The following is a 15,773-nucleotide window of genomic DNA, read 5'->3' on the forward strand; positions in this document are numbered from 1 at the left end:
CGTACCAATTGCATCTGCGGCAGTATGAAATCAGATCAGCTTATCTGATCTGATTTCATACTTATTTTTCGTGACGTTATGTAACCAATCATCATCACCATCATCATCGTCATCATTATCATGACTATCAGCGGTACGGGCGCCGGCTGCATCATCATCTGCAGCAGCAGCAGCAGCGCCGCGCAGGCGTTAGGCGATGCCTGCTCCGCGCTATTCGACGGACGGCCACGGACAAAGAAACGCGAGAACACGACGACGACGACGACGACAAGTAACGTTGCATGTTCACATTGAGACGGTCCGTCGGCCAGCCAATGGTTGACCGCCGCGGACACGCTGCTGTGCTGCCGACGGTAATATGTAAATAATTATACGAAGTATCATATTTGCTGCTATTTCGTCGTCGTTATTGTTTTCACTGTCTTTATGGACACTTGTGCGTATGCGTTTAGTTGGTTATTGTTGTCACTGTTGCTGCCACTGTGGATCTTGTCTAACGGATCATATCTGCTATACGCTAATCATTATACTTGCCATTATCACAGATACCCATCATTATTGTTAGTCCGTCTCGATATACGACCCTAGCTGCCCACTAGACAAGTTCACACAATGGCAATTAGTAACTGTAAAACTCCGTGCAAAAATAAAAACACAGCGACGGATAACATACCGACACGCTGGTGTCATTGTAACAACAGATTTTGTGGCCTGTTAGATGTACTCTTTGTATCATACATTACTGGGTCTACAACGATGTGTGAACGATAACACAGACCCATGTATCACGCAACCGCAGAAATGGTCTCATCTACAATACAGGTGACGTTATTCAAGTCCGCAACGCTTCCCCCCTTCAACGAGTCGTAAAGACTTTGGACTGGCGCAGCGAAAAATGGAACCACAGTATAGTCTCCTCCGACGACGACAACAACAACAACAACAGACCTTTATGAGGGTTAACATTCGAAAAAGTTAACTAAACAAATGATAAGTTCTAGATAGTGCCAGTTTAAGCAGTGATACAACTTATTTCGCTTTGTTCTAGCAGTGTACCGAGCATTGTTTTCCGGGTTTTTTTTCTCTTTTCTGCTCCGTCTCTTATCTGACCCACCAGCTGTGAAAGCCCTATGCGTATGCATCGTGCAAGACACGATTTCAGCGAAGGATACTCGTATGTGTAGATCTTCATGTTGGCTTCAGCGCGGTACTTCTCTAGGATAGCAGTGATGATCAAAGATACTAAGCAGAAATGAAAATAAGTTTCACTCAGAAGATCAACTCAGATGGCGTAGCTTGTGGCTCAGGACACTGCTTGAATAGCGCTCAAAGTATCTCAAGAATGTCTCAAATACATCTTTCGTAATCATTCCTCCTACGTTTCTATTTCGAAGCACAAACTAACAATACACCCTTAAGCTTGCAATAATGTAAATGTCTTGAAACTGAATGAAACCACGATCTTTCTATAGCTATTACTGGGTACATACAGAAAATAATCCAGTCACCGTTGGTCTGATGGGCTAATGTAGTGTCCCATCTTGTTCGCCCACAATAATGTCTTCCAACAAAGAACAGCCGGTACAATTTGCCTTGCGGTCCAATCGGGCTATAGTTATTTACTAGGACGCAAGCACCATATCGTCTTCCCCCGGAAGTTGCTTTCCCCATTATTTACCATTTGCGTATCTACTTAGGGGTTAGGTGACCCTCAGAAATCAATGAGGTGCTAGGATGAACAAAGAATCTCCTGTGTGATTATTGTTGCCTGTAGGAAGGCCGTAGTTGACAACACTAACTGAACAACAAGCCATCCAAATAGGGACGAGTAAACACTTCTGTAAATAGAAGAAACAGATCTTTCTGTTGTGAAAGGGTATCCCTCGACTTGCACCGAAAACGAGGTCGAATAATCAAAGAGTTCCTATTATAATCTCTGGTGCCAAACTCTGTCCGTCCAATCCAGTGTATCCGGAATGAGTCATAACCCTCAGAATGCACCGAATATGCATATGGACAAGATGCATTTCTATTTGACGTTCTGCTTTGTATTTGGGACTGAGGAAGGTATCCATTTAGTGAATCCTGCAGTAGCAGAAAACACTGGCAAAAGTCCCATACTATCATGGCAACCGCCTAAAAATAGGACTTGCTGTCCGATAAACATAATTTTCACATTAATCTTCTCAAAAAAGTTCTGTTTCCACTCGGTCAGCGCTATGATTGTCTATACAGAATTGGTATACTAAGGAAGTGGTTCACCTAATTAACCCAAATTATGAATAAGAGAAATAATCTCTTGTTTTATCTGAGCTTGGGGTCATTCTGAAGTCAGCGAGTCTCAGAGGATCGAACGCACAGCCGTTATGCGCGGTTGCCGCGCATGTATGTACATCAATTCTCACACTATAATTGACAATGAATCTTATAGAAGCGGCACTGTAACGCTGACATTGACCTCCTCTACATGATTGACAATGCTTTCTGTAGACTGCCTAATAACAGGTCGAGGTCTTCTGTGGATTGTACTAATTATATTAATTAACTGCAAGCTCTTCATAAACGTTATATTCAGAGCAAAGCGTACTGCTTCATCGTACCTCGCTGAGGTTCTTAGTTATATGGTGATTAATAAAATAAGGGAACATTGTTAAATCAACTATCAAGGCAATGATGTAAATGGTTGCGCTGTGGACGATATTTACACAAGTTAATCCATAACACGGTCTATGGGCAATTTTTCGGTAGGTATACTTGGTAATCGCAAGGTGGCAATACATAAATGCCCCCTACGTTCGTACTATTCAGATTGTGATAATGTTATTAGCACTGTTTTCCCTCAACAAAAGAAACGCATAAATATGGTCATAAAGTCAATTTCGATCTGAAATGCGAACAAAGCCTGCCACAAAATAACGGAGGCATATATATGGAGTATTTTCACTGGATTGTTCCTCAGACAGCTGCCGACTAATGTGTTGTAATAAGTTTTTAGTCAATGGAGACTGCTATATGTATCAGAGTCTCGTAATAGCAATACTACAAATGAATAGGTGGATGGGGCAAATAGTCGGCGGGTTGAATCGGAAAATGTCAAGAGTGTCATTTATGGTACGAACATAGAACAAAAGTATTAAGGCAGACACAACGTTACTAAAATCGTATTGTCAACATATTCGGCCGAGCTTCGTAAGACGTATTTGCCGTTGGCCGCATATATACCGCTTACTGAATAGAAATTCGGTGCTATTTCAAGCGTTATGGACGGCGAAAATTATTAGCGGTAGAAAGATGCAAAACTGACTCATAATTTTCGGTGCTACGCAGCCCCGAAGTCAGCCAGCTGACTAGAAACTCCGTGGCCACCAAATAAGAGTCACCAGCCAAATCTAGATCGTCTACTATTGAAACCATAACATCTAGAGGGGCTGAGTGATGCTGGACGCATAGCTCACCATATCGCGAAGTAAGCGATCCTTGTCTGGACATCGAAGGCTGTTCTGTTACGCATAGCACAATATCTGCCATCGGTGGAATTACCGCTGCCATGCTTTTGCCAATCGTCCCTGCTTGCTTCAGGATCCGGCCAAAAACAACCGATAAGTTTACCACTATAATTACTAGCTAGCGATTTACCCTGAGGCATGACACCTGTGCGCAGCTAAAGTCAGCTTCACAAAAAACATGGATGTTTCATGCACCAATTAATCATTAATGTAACGTACACAAAAAAATACGGAGCTACTTTTGTTTCTTAATGCAAAACGTGAAAGACGTCTCAAGTGCTATACAGACCGATATTTTGAATAGAAGCGATTTTACCAACAGACAAAGTTATCCAATAAAAAAGAATTATTTATTGTAAAAATTGAGTTTAGTGTTTGTTATTCATAAATAATAATATCGTCTTTGTAATGCTAAAGCGAGCCCACAGAGTATCTCGTTGATAAATGAGATTTGCGATGAATTTTTCTGTAACTTTCTTTCGTTAACCACCATTTATCTAAGCTTGTTGTTTGGGAGAAACGGATCATATCCGTGTCAGCTTTCGTACATTGTAGAAGCCGTTGCACTATTAGAAGGTCCTATACACGTGAAAAATAACCGTTATGTAACTGTGAGCAGGTTTCCGCCTGTCGGCTTAGCAAAAATCGCAGATTTACCCTCTTGAGCCCTATGAAAAAAGCGAGCAAAAACTGAAACGGGGGTGAATCGCTTCAGTAAACAGCCCAGATATCATCGGCCAAATTACAATTAAACAGATTCAAGATAGATTTTACCGATTGTTGCTAAACATCATGTTAGTTAGATACGTACAGAAGGCTTTATTCAATCTCAAGTGTATAAGATAACGGGTAGCAAGTTTGGGCGTTCTAAGCTATACGTACACCTGGTTCGGGATATGCTGTGAAGCGCGAAAAGGCGATATTTTTTTACTTCAGAAGTATACAAATACTCGAATAGCCGCTCAGCTACCTTCGCCATAAACAAATGAGTGAAAAGCTTAGCACCATATAATAGATGGATCGTAAATATGGACGTTTTCCCTTCAGTCCCCCATTCAGCCCTTTCTTTAAACGTACACGTTAAGTTTCGACCAATCACTCGTCATCATTGCGTTTCCCTACGAAATGTGGCCGATGTTACCTGAAATCATCTGAAAACTGCTGTATGTTATGAAACAGCGTATCGGCTAACGTATGCAAGTGGCCGATTCGGTGTCTCTTACGGTGTGCGCCATTTTTTGGACAACGATCGGACAACGTTATCAACTTGTAAGAGTGCATAACTTCGAAAAAGGACATTTTTGCATTTATGTAAACGTTTCCAGAGTATCGAAATGCTGAAACAAGGATACGATCCTGTTTTATAAGACACACCGTCGTAACTCTGGTTGTTACAACACAAAACAGACTCTAGAATATCATACGAATCATATTGATCTAATAAATGCGACTGGTTTCAATATGATTTCAACTTGTTCGCAAGAAATGTCTACAGTTTCCATGCTTGCACCTGCTATAACCCATGTGTCGTCCAAGCTTCAGCCCCAGGTGAAAACTTGTAAACTTTATATGATCAATGTACCAATGAAGGAAGATTTTCAGCTTGTCTAGGATAACAGACATGACTTGGAGGCTTTTTTTTTTTTGTAGAAAAAAACGCTTCATTTCACTTATGATAGCAATTTTCAGAATGACAGATGATAAGGTTAAACATTGTTATTATTGCTAGAGACGTTGCTGTTCGATAGATGCGAAGATACAGTATAAAACTACCTTAAAGCCAAACCTATCTACGAAAATCGATTTGATCAACATCAAATCGCACGTGGATACCCTTCGTTATTGGAACTTCAGAACATGACTCATTCTGATCTGACAGCGTATATGCCTCTGTAATTATTCTCCATGCAAATGTAAAGATATTAGTGTCTGTGTGTACGTACATGTATCAATTTTTTCGTATAACTGATTGTATCACTACTGATGGACTAAATAGGCTCGTCGTGCTTTGAAGCGTCCAAGACATTGATTAGTAGTAGATTTGTTGTTTCAGAGAGTTTAGACGGGAACAGCCACACATGTGAACCGAGCAAACGTCTTGATGTCCGAGTAACGCGTTTCCACGGCTTCTTGTTGCGACGCTAACAAAGAAAAAAAAACACAATCCATAGATGGCAGCGTATATTATGTTGCAACTAAGTCGATATCCATGTGACATGTGTACGACAAGTTGGGGCGGACAAATTACATCCAATTAGCTTTATTGAGCATCTTTGAATTGATGTAGAACTTTCTTGCAAATGAAATTGCATACGGGACAAAGTCATCGTAGCTTCAACACGTATCCATGTGTAAGTCTTGATCAACGATATCCATGCGGCTAAGAATACCCCTGGCACTTGTACAGGGTGCATAATTATTCAGTTAACATCTTCCAGTCACACGCGAAGTAGTTACCGGTGACATGGTCATCAGTCAGTGACATCTTTGAACCGCAATAGATATTGTTCTGATACAATGCGTCTCCGTTTACTAGCGCAAATGGACTAATTAACGCTACAGAGAGTAACGTTTTAACAAAGAGTGACAAGTAGTCTTGTTTACGGGCCTCATATGTATATAAGGCCATTTAACTAAGGTACCAGGTAAACATACATTTCGATGTCTTCTAAAAAACATCCACCAATACGACCAACGTCCGCCGTTCCCGTACTTCTGTCATTCTAATGACACTTACCGCTTAGCAAGAACTGCATTACTTTGTCACGAGGTAACGGGTACCACCATTTTTACAACAGTGATGGCGTTCTGTCAAGATATGACAGTATATGCAGTTGAGGAATACTACAACATGTGTCATGTGCGTGTAGCCAAAACATAGGCATGGCGATGTGTAACGAAGTTAGTTTGCTTCGGCTGCACGGAAAAAGGGTAAGGTGACCCTTTTTTGCATCTTGTCCTTTTCCAGCCGATACACCTTCCAAGCACCGTCTCTCCTCGAGGAATCGAAACAGCACAAAGTAAACGGTTTTTGTACTTGACAGTGTCATCTGACTTACTTAATTTACTATGCTGTTGGAACTACTTACTGATTGTCAGGCGACAGAAGTTGCCGCAGAAGAATCAGTAGCAGCGCTGCCGCATCTGTAAGAACTGTATCCAGCAGTTACGAAGATACTGCCTAAGCAGAATAAAAATTAGCAACAAAAATAACACGTGGGAGCACGGAGCAGCCGATAGGCTTAGCGTCACTTTTGTTCAGGCACTTACATTTACCAGGCCAATCGACTAAACAAGGCCGTTGTATTCCCTGTGTATATAGACGCATCACAGCGTTCTGCTTCATCATCGGGATCATATATCTACTCCAATGAACACGATGGTGCTATAATTAGTTAACTGTGCCCAGCGACCGTTATTGCATGCGTATGTGTACAGTATGACCGCGTTCGAAACGCTTTACGCTAACAGCCTTTCGTGTATTTACTGTGTACCACTGGGTGAAGAACAGCGAACTGATGCAAAGATCTAGTTCAGCTTACCCGTCTCACTTCGAGGCTTGCCAAAAATAACAAACACCGCTAATGTGATAAAAGCGCTTGCTCACTGTTCTCCTATTATCAGTGTGAATCCTTCGTTAATCAATGATCTAAGCACAACTTTGTTGAGGTTTGATCGGTTTTGGTACTGATATCTGTGAACGTAGGTATATAGTGGACCGACTTAAGCGACCTCAGCTACTTGAAGCAGACGAAATCATACATGATTATAGCAGAAGACGAATAGTGTTTCCGCGGACGGCCTCGTAGAAATTAGGGGCAGTAGTAAAGCTGGAAGCAGTCAGCCGTCTGGAGCAGCTCAGATGCTTCCGGACATCAAACTCGATGCGTTCAAATACTGTCAATGTGACTATTCAGTAGCAGAAACACTGCTAATCGATCCTGATACGATCTGACATTTTACCTGAGCCTGACGATCGCACTCACACCACCGTTACAAGTTAAAAATGTTCGAACTGTTGTGACTCAGATAATGCAGTCGGTCTCGAACAGTACGGGCAGTCGATAACTTAACGACGGCCGATTGGTTGCGCTGAACTAACTACTGCTCATTTCCACTGAGGAGGAACGTTGAAGGACTTTGGAGATACAGCAGTACGACGTGAAAGTTGTTCCCTCATGCCGTTCTGCAGATTGTGAAACGTTTTTATCCAACGAAGCAGGTAAAAACTTTGAATGAAAGTAAGCTATTTATTTAGAGAATTACTAAACGTGAATGAAACGCGGTGGCGTCGATGGTGACCTGTTTTGGCCACGAACGACGCCTGACGGCGTAGCTTTATTCTTCTTTGTTGTTGTGAGTTGGTGTTGACTAACCGGCGGCAATGTATTAGGATTAAGGCAACCTTCGCATGATTTGGTCACTTACTACACTTCTATGGGACAGCTCACTGACAGATCGTGATACGTATGCGAATAAACAAGAGACACACAGTTACTTCTTTCGATTCAAGTCACTTCTATTTAGTCTTCTTATCGTTGTTGGCGATGTTGAAGAAGATCACCTTGTGTAGTATCATAAATTATTAGATTGTGCATAGGCAAATTCGCATGACGAGAAAGATAGGCCTTGTAGTTTACTAAGGACAGCTGAGCCAATATGTGATTAACAAAAACTGTTGGAGTCCGTCTGTGGTTATCAACATGATGCGTCTATATTCAGGCTATACTGCCTCAATTTATGTAAGCATAAGTTATTTAACCTATTGCGTATAGGTGTCTTCATATTATAAGTTAACAACGCCGTGTTCTACTCTACCGTGACAGTATAAATCAAGTATGCTGCCACTTAATTCAACGTTGATTTCAACGATATTCATTATTAAACAGAATCAAGCATGAGTATAATATGGGCTTAACGAAGTCATAATATGTGTATATTTGATGGGCAGAGCACCGAATTTTTGTAATTTAAAGGTTGATGGCCGGATCACACAAACATACGAGCCGCATCTTCGCGTCGAGGTTCACAAATAAACAGCAAGCACGATGGCCGCGTTATAATTGTCGTTGTCAAAAATCAGACGCAGTTGTTGCACACAACAAAGGTCAAAATAGAACAATACATATATAGAACGTCATATTGTACGGTTACTTGCAGGTATCAACGTAGTTGCTATCGTAAGGCTTCTGGAGCCGCGCTTAATTATGGTCGTGATCGAAAAGCAGTGTCAAATGTTATATATAATACACGGTAGACATTCTGCGTCGTCAGTCGTTTGGATGGAGTTGTTTAAAAAAGAACTTATAATCTACGGACACGACAACTAGCGCCAAATCGTTTGTTTTTGACTTTTTATCCTGTTACACAATCGTCGCCGCGTATTACGTCCAATCTGGTCAACGTCAGCTTTGTCCATCCGCCCTTCCCATTGGAAAGAAGCGAAATTAGCCTGTACTGCCACGAACAGACAGGGGTGCCGCGGTCGCGCCTTAACTGCGTTGTCTTCGCCGTCGCAAACGGCGATCCTACTACCAGAAAGCTCACTAGTTTCGGGTAACACTTGGAGCCTGGGTATAGGGCCACAACGGGGGCACAAGAAAGCACTTTTTTTTTTTGGCATTATGTGTCGCTCACACCTGTGCGCACAGATTAATCGGGTGTTCAGCTGATCTGTTCTTGTTACTGTTTTCATGCGTTTGTAAAACACAGGCTGCAGGGACGGCGAAATAAGTGTGATCCGGAAAAATGACCACCAAATCTGTCCGGATTCCACCAGATCTGACAGACGTACACACTGTATGTAACCATTATCGACAGACCATAATCAGGATTTAGATACAACTCAGACTTAGCAGTGCTGGTTTGAGAAAGGACCCCGCAACCCTCCATCCAGAAAATAATGCCGTCTGCGCAAAAAAAGCCGCCATCAACAAGACGAGCTCAAGTTCGATTTACTGACAATTCACCGTTGTATACTTTTGCCTGGCAAAAGTCTGGCTTTACCTCGGCATCAGCGCAAGACAAATGGCCCGTGCTGTGATGACTATTGCAGTTTATCTGGTCGTAAACATGTACCTGGAAAACTAGATAATTCTCAAAAGCTAGTATCAATCAACTCAGACATGTCGCGTGTTCATTATGCCTTCCTCGAGCTGACTTTAATACCCGCAATAGTTTTCAGCGCAGATTTGATCCGTATAATGGTCGGGCGCATGATGGCGCAGGTGATCTGACACCGTTCTTAGCGTCGTCGTCATTGTTACTACTATAATATTGCTTAGTTCATCCTGAATTTTATCACGTGCGTCACAGAATAGCACCCCATGGACGCCGGGCATTGCATTCGACACAGCAGTAGTCGAAAGAGCAGGGATTGCTTATATCACGCCTCGCTAACTACAGATGTAGTGCTACCTCAAAGCAAAGATAGCGTGCAGGCCAATGATAATGATACCGACTAAAATGCTGAAAAATATTAATTAATAAGATATTTTATCAAAAATGTGTATTGGTATTTCTCTGGCACAAATTATTTGACCACGGGTCGAAGTAGCTCAAGGTATCAGTACATTTTCCTATTATAAAGCGTAGAGTGAAAATATATGCGTTGAAAAAGTTGTAACTTACTAGTATTCAACGACCGATGTCACGCATTATAATTAAAAAACTTATGAGAAGTAGCAAAAATAAATTCGCTCACGTTATGTATCTGTTCGCGCGAAGTAAAATCAAAATGTTAACTGCAATACTTGAGTGAGATATTTTGTAAGGTTTACAACTTAAAATAAATAATTTCAGACAAAAGGCCATTTGCATGGTGCTTCTTTTAATCATCATGGTTAGTATTACTTTTAAAAAATCTTAGTCTGATATTAGAACTAAACATTATACGATGTCTAAACGGACTATTCTGTTGTATGGTCACGTAACGCGATCAGCAGTACGCTCACGTGGTATACTGTCTTAGTTAATTTTCGTTCGTTTTCGAAACCCCCTAGAGAATCGCCTTCCTATGGTTAGGGACTACTGTGGTAACATACCAATTAAATATCATCGTACAGTAATGCTTGCTTCCTAGTCCTAGAACACATTAATAAAATAAATAAAGAAATTTAATTTTGGCGTCCCAAGGGCTCTATTCATATATCACTCTAATTCCTCTTTAAAAATTTGAATTTCGCGCTAAAAAGAGGCGATAGGGTCACTGCGAGTGATGTGGACAAATTTTAGTCGATATCATAAAGGTGATACTGTTAATAAGGTAGATGTGCACCAGCGATTTGTCTCGTTCTGTTTTGCAACGTTTTAGAACTAAAAGGATGATTACGATCATACTAAAAACCGTCCTATTACCTCTAATCCTACTGAGTTTGTATTTAGCATTACTTTCAGCTGGTTACTTTCTCACCATATCATTATTACTATTATTATGAGGATCTATATTAAAATGATTCCTTTTGTTTCTTTTTAATATGTTTTGTTATTAATTATCTTGTCTAGAAAGCGATCCGTTGCCACTTTCTATTCGCTTATCGTCAACGTACTCAGAATACAACTGTCGGCCAACTCCCTATTCTGCAACATGCATATATTGCTCATTTGGATCTATAGGAGTAGATGTCGGTGCTTTAGGATAAGCACATTATACTATAAGCAAACACTCAGCATCGCGGCCCGAGACATCGTCTCTTGTTCCTGCTGTATTTCGAATTTCTAGTTTATTTTTCTGCTTTCGATTAACTCGCTTACGTCTTTGTATATCTTCCTGTACGACTAACGATGGGAAACCACCGACCAAAATGAAAACAACAGCAACAACGGCTACTAAATGGTCGTCATCACCTTATGCCTCGTTTTGCTCATCGAATTCATGGCTATTACCTTGACAGGGATAGCATTGGCTGACCGGCCGGCGGATCAAACAGTCAGTCGTGCTAGGACTCACCAGCCATTGCTCGTGGCTCCTGATTGGTCCGACCGGATTTAACGATGAGACCGTCGTAAAGAAGTACAGACTTTTTTGATGCAATGGGTCGCTTGTAAATTTATGTGGCGCCTTGTCGACTTTCATAGTGTCGCTAAAATCGACGTCTGTGACGTTGCTTGCCGACGTCACTGCAGCTGTTGGCGTTGCCGTTGTAATGTATTATTAATATATATGCAATGCGATTCGACGGATGGGCCGCGCCCCATTAGTTTTCGACAATTTCTTTATACATAAAATACATCGAGGGACTCGAGGAGACAAAGGACTATAGGGGAACTGCTAAACTTCTTATGGCGTTTATTAGCGTTATTTACTTGTGGAATACTTGTATCAACAAACGGTGGGGTAACGGTCGGGTGATGACTAGATTGATTTGGTTCGGTACTTTATTTATTTGATTCACAATTTTACCTGGCGCTCGGAAAACGATGTCAGGAGTATGGCATTTATATTTGTTTAATATATTTCATTTATTTAACATATTGAACCACCGAAACTGCAATGTCAAACATCATTCGAGCAGAAAGCATTTAATTTGATGTTTAACAAAATTTAGTATAATTATACATTGATCTGGAGCGGATCTAGAGTGGATAGAACCAACGAATGGCGGACCCCCTTGTGTGAGTGAGCTGACGCATCAAACCGGCCGACAAAATATTTTTTACATCACCTCTATTCCTCGCTACCGGCCTCGCTCTTGAACTAGATTCGGTAGTGTTATCATCGTTCATATTTTATCTGTTGCGTTAAATTTTTTCGTATGAGCTATCACTAGTAGATAGTAGTGTTGGGGGACGCGCGTTAGATGTCAGGGGTGGACACAATGCCGATGCAGGAAGGCCGGTCCTTCTCCATTTCACTGAACGATGACGCGAACGTAAAATTTGAAACAGTAAGCCGACAGTAGTGCCATAGCGGGATGAAAGTGTACTATTATATCATAACCGTCCAATGGCCATAGCAATAGTCTAGAGTTGAGATTTCGAGTCGTTTTCGATCTTCCTCTCTCGAACAATGCATGAAGTATCTGCTCGTTAACGCTGTCGTCATATTTGTAGCTGTTGTCGACAAACGTACAATATTGTTTTTTTTTTCTATTAACACGCTGCTTTTAGCGATTCTATTCACTATGTCAACTGATAGCTTCTAAGACAACTGATGTTTATTGAATTTTATCGTCGATCATTTCGTTGTGTATACATGTTGTGTGAGCTGTGAAACTATCAGCGCAGAACATACCTTTGTAGAAGTTAAGCTGAGGGTCGGCAATCTATTTCACTGGACCATCGTTTATCCGCCCATCCTTTCGGATAGATTTATAAGGATGCGTAGATTGATTTGAGTATCCAGGGGTCAACGCTGACTTGATGAGCCTTGTCTTTTTCATGTGCTGCGTATTTATCAAAACTTATCATGTGTGAACGTATATATTTGTAAAGGCGTACATGACTGAAAGTGAGAAAACTCCCAAATCCCGACTTGATAACTTAATCCACGTTATGAGTACCCTCCGGCTGTGATCCACATGCTTTTTCCGAGGCGACTTATTTGCACATTTGTTTTCGGCGGCGGGTACCCATCCAGCGATGATTAGTCCTCTCCGTAAGACAATTTGGAAACGTTATGTTATTTCGATGTTATTACCTTTGCTCAAACTGTATTTCATTAGTAATAGACTATTGATAACGAATTAGTTCCCTGAGAGTGGACAAATACATTCTGTCATGTACCCATAATAACAAGAGGAAAAGCTTCTTTTAATATGTCAGGAGCTGTTGAAGAACCTAAAAATCTCGCTGCTACATTATCTGCGAGGTCATTGTCGTACGAGAAAGTGTCGGTACTACCTTTTCGCTCATCGCCTCAAAGCTGTTTCCTGTCAGATATTCCGTAAGTTTTGAAAAGAGGAGCGACCCGCAAGGAGCTAGATACACCGAGTACTAGAACTGTGAGATTATAGATGCGAATTTTTTTTTTTTGGAAAAAGCTATACGAGTAGCATAGTGTGACCCAGTGCATCGTCGTGGTGAAAAATTCTTCACTTACTTCACTTATAAGGTTTAAACTTTTTGACAAACAGTTCTGGGGAATGTTGGTTTCTTTTCAAATGCGTTAAAGTTTACCTGAAACTGTTGCGGAAAGGCCCGCGTGCGCTTCACAGATAAGTTCTGTTCGCCTTCAAATATTTTCTAAATGGTCTGACATGGCTTGAACTTCCTAGGCATGATTTAAGCGTATTCTAGAGTTGCCTATTCCATGATTTCACCCAGTTTCGCTGCAATACGTCGCATACAACGAACGCTATTTTCAAGGCTATCTTGTCCATTACAAAGCAGTGGGCGCTACTCGTCATTGACTCATGGCTTGGTTCTCAAAGGCCTTCTGGCGCTATTAACTTTGTTGTCAACAGAGAACATGATACACGCTGGTTAATGATCTATTTTCGCTTACGAAAGCGATACAAGATCGAGAGTCATTCTTTGATTCAACATGCAAAATACACGTTTGACTGCTCTGAAATTTGGCTTCTTCCCATACACAATCTATAGAGTACACGCACAGACAAACGAGTGTAATGCCGGGGGCCTTGGCCGAGGGCCAATACTTGTTTCACTCAGAACGTCATGTCCAGAACAATTATTGTTGAACTTGTTTTTGATTCCCAATAATGAAGCTCTCCTAACAGTTTACTACGTATAGTCATCTCGGAACGTATGTTGTTAGCTAGTTTCGTATACGTACTACGTAGTACACCTGGTTGAGTTTAGTGTATATATACAGTTAATTATGACTAATTATAATAGAACTACATGCCAGAACTACAGTTATAAAAAGGCAGTATTATAATTTTTATTAGTCCCACTTTTTTCGTTAGCAGTATTTGATTTCATTGAGATAAATCTTCTGCCTCCTTCGTGACCCCACCACGAGCTAAGCTACCTCTGGAAATAACGGATGCACATACATAAAAACTCGCATACGTTGTATTTCGCGTTCTATGCCCCCTATAAATGGGATTTTCTAATGGCATTACAGTTTATTTGGTTGCTAAGCTAGACGTCCGTGCCTGGTAAAACGGGTCACGCTGCATGTAAAACCTGTACATGGCCGCAATGGGTACTCCACTCAGGCCGCACTTGAACCAAACCATGACTCAACACATGAGAAAAGACGCCTCTCAATGCACCTACGCGATACCTCGTGGCCATAATGCTGTAAATGTGCATTCAATGCCCGTAACTAAGGCAGTCTGGCGGGGAACGGCGGGTAGCGGCGAACACCCGATAAGCGATGCTGCAGCGGTAAAACTAGCCATAAGTACTGACGACAGTGATAATATTACATAATGACGTGGTAATAATGACATCAACAGTGCAGAGCCGTTTATTGCGATCTTTTCTCAGAGTATAGTGAAAATGTAAGCCGCCAACATAGCGGGGGGCAGCGGCTCGCAACAGATTTTTTACTGACAAGGTTCAATTTTTTCTTGGCGATTACTATTATTATTATTATTGTTTTTATTTTTGGAATATCACATTCTAACTAATTACTGTAAAAAGAAAAGAACTGAAAGACGTATCATACCAGCTAAATAACTGTTTCATCAAACAAGTAAACAATTTTTCACAGCAGCGTCTGCAATTATATGATCTTTTACTGTGAAGTGCCAGATTGCGATGTACGGCCGTCATGGTCTGGCTGGCTAATGATCGTTTCTTTGAGTGCCATGTTACTGCAATCATGAACATGGGGCTATTGCTAGCCTGAAGTTCAGTGTTGCCATACTGTTATTATAAGATCTCGTGACTAATAGTTTCACAGGAAAAACACCACCAAAATCCAGTCGAAACGAAATATTGATTTTTTATTAGTAGTTAAATAACTGTTTGAGAGCGGTGAGTAGGACTGTGACATTAATTGACGTCACAAGTTTGGCCAGATCTCAGTGTTTACCGATATGCAAGTGCACGCCGCTCTGTGCGTTCGTGATGTGTGACCTAGTGCGCTAATTTTTCTGGTGTTATTACAAAAATGGATGAAATTAAACGTATTTTTCAAGTGAAATTACTGTAATGGATACGGAGACTTCAGTGCGCTTTTTTTTTAATTATTTCGCGAAATGTCAATCACCTTTGAAAAAAATTTGGCAGAAGCTTTAAGGTAAAAAGCTGCAACTTTTTTCTGGACCACCGCTGTTTTTGTCTTTGACCTTGTCACGCTATCGTTACCTGAAGGATATATCTGTAAGTTATGTATACACACAGTTGGAGAGG

Source organism: Varroa jacobsoni, unplaced genomic scaffold (assembly GCF_002532875.2).
Source record: "Varroa jacobsoni isolate VJ856 unplaced genomic scaffold, vjacob_1.0 scaffold_1063, whole genome shotgun sequence".
Lineage (NCBI taxonomy): Eukaryota > Metazoa > Arthropoda > Arachnida > Mesostigmata > Varroidae > Varroa > Varroa jacobsoni.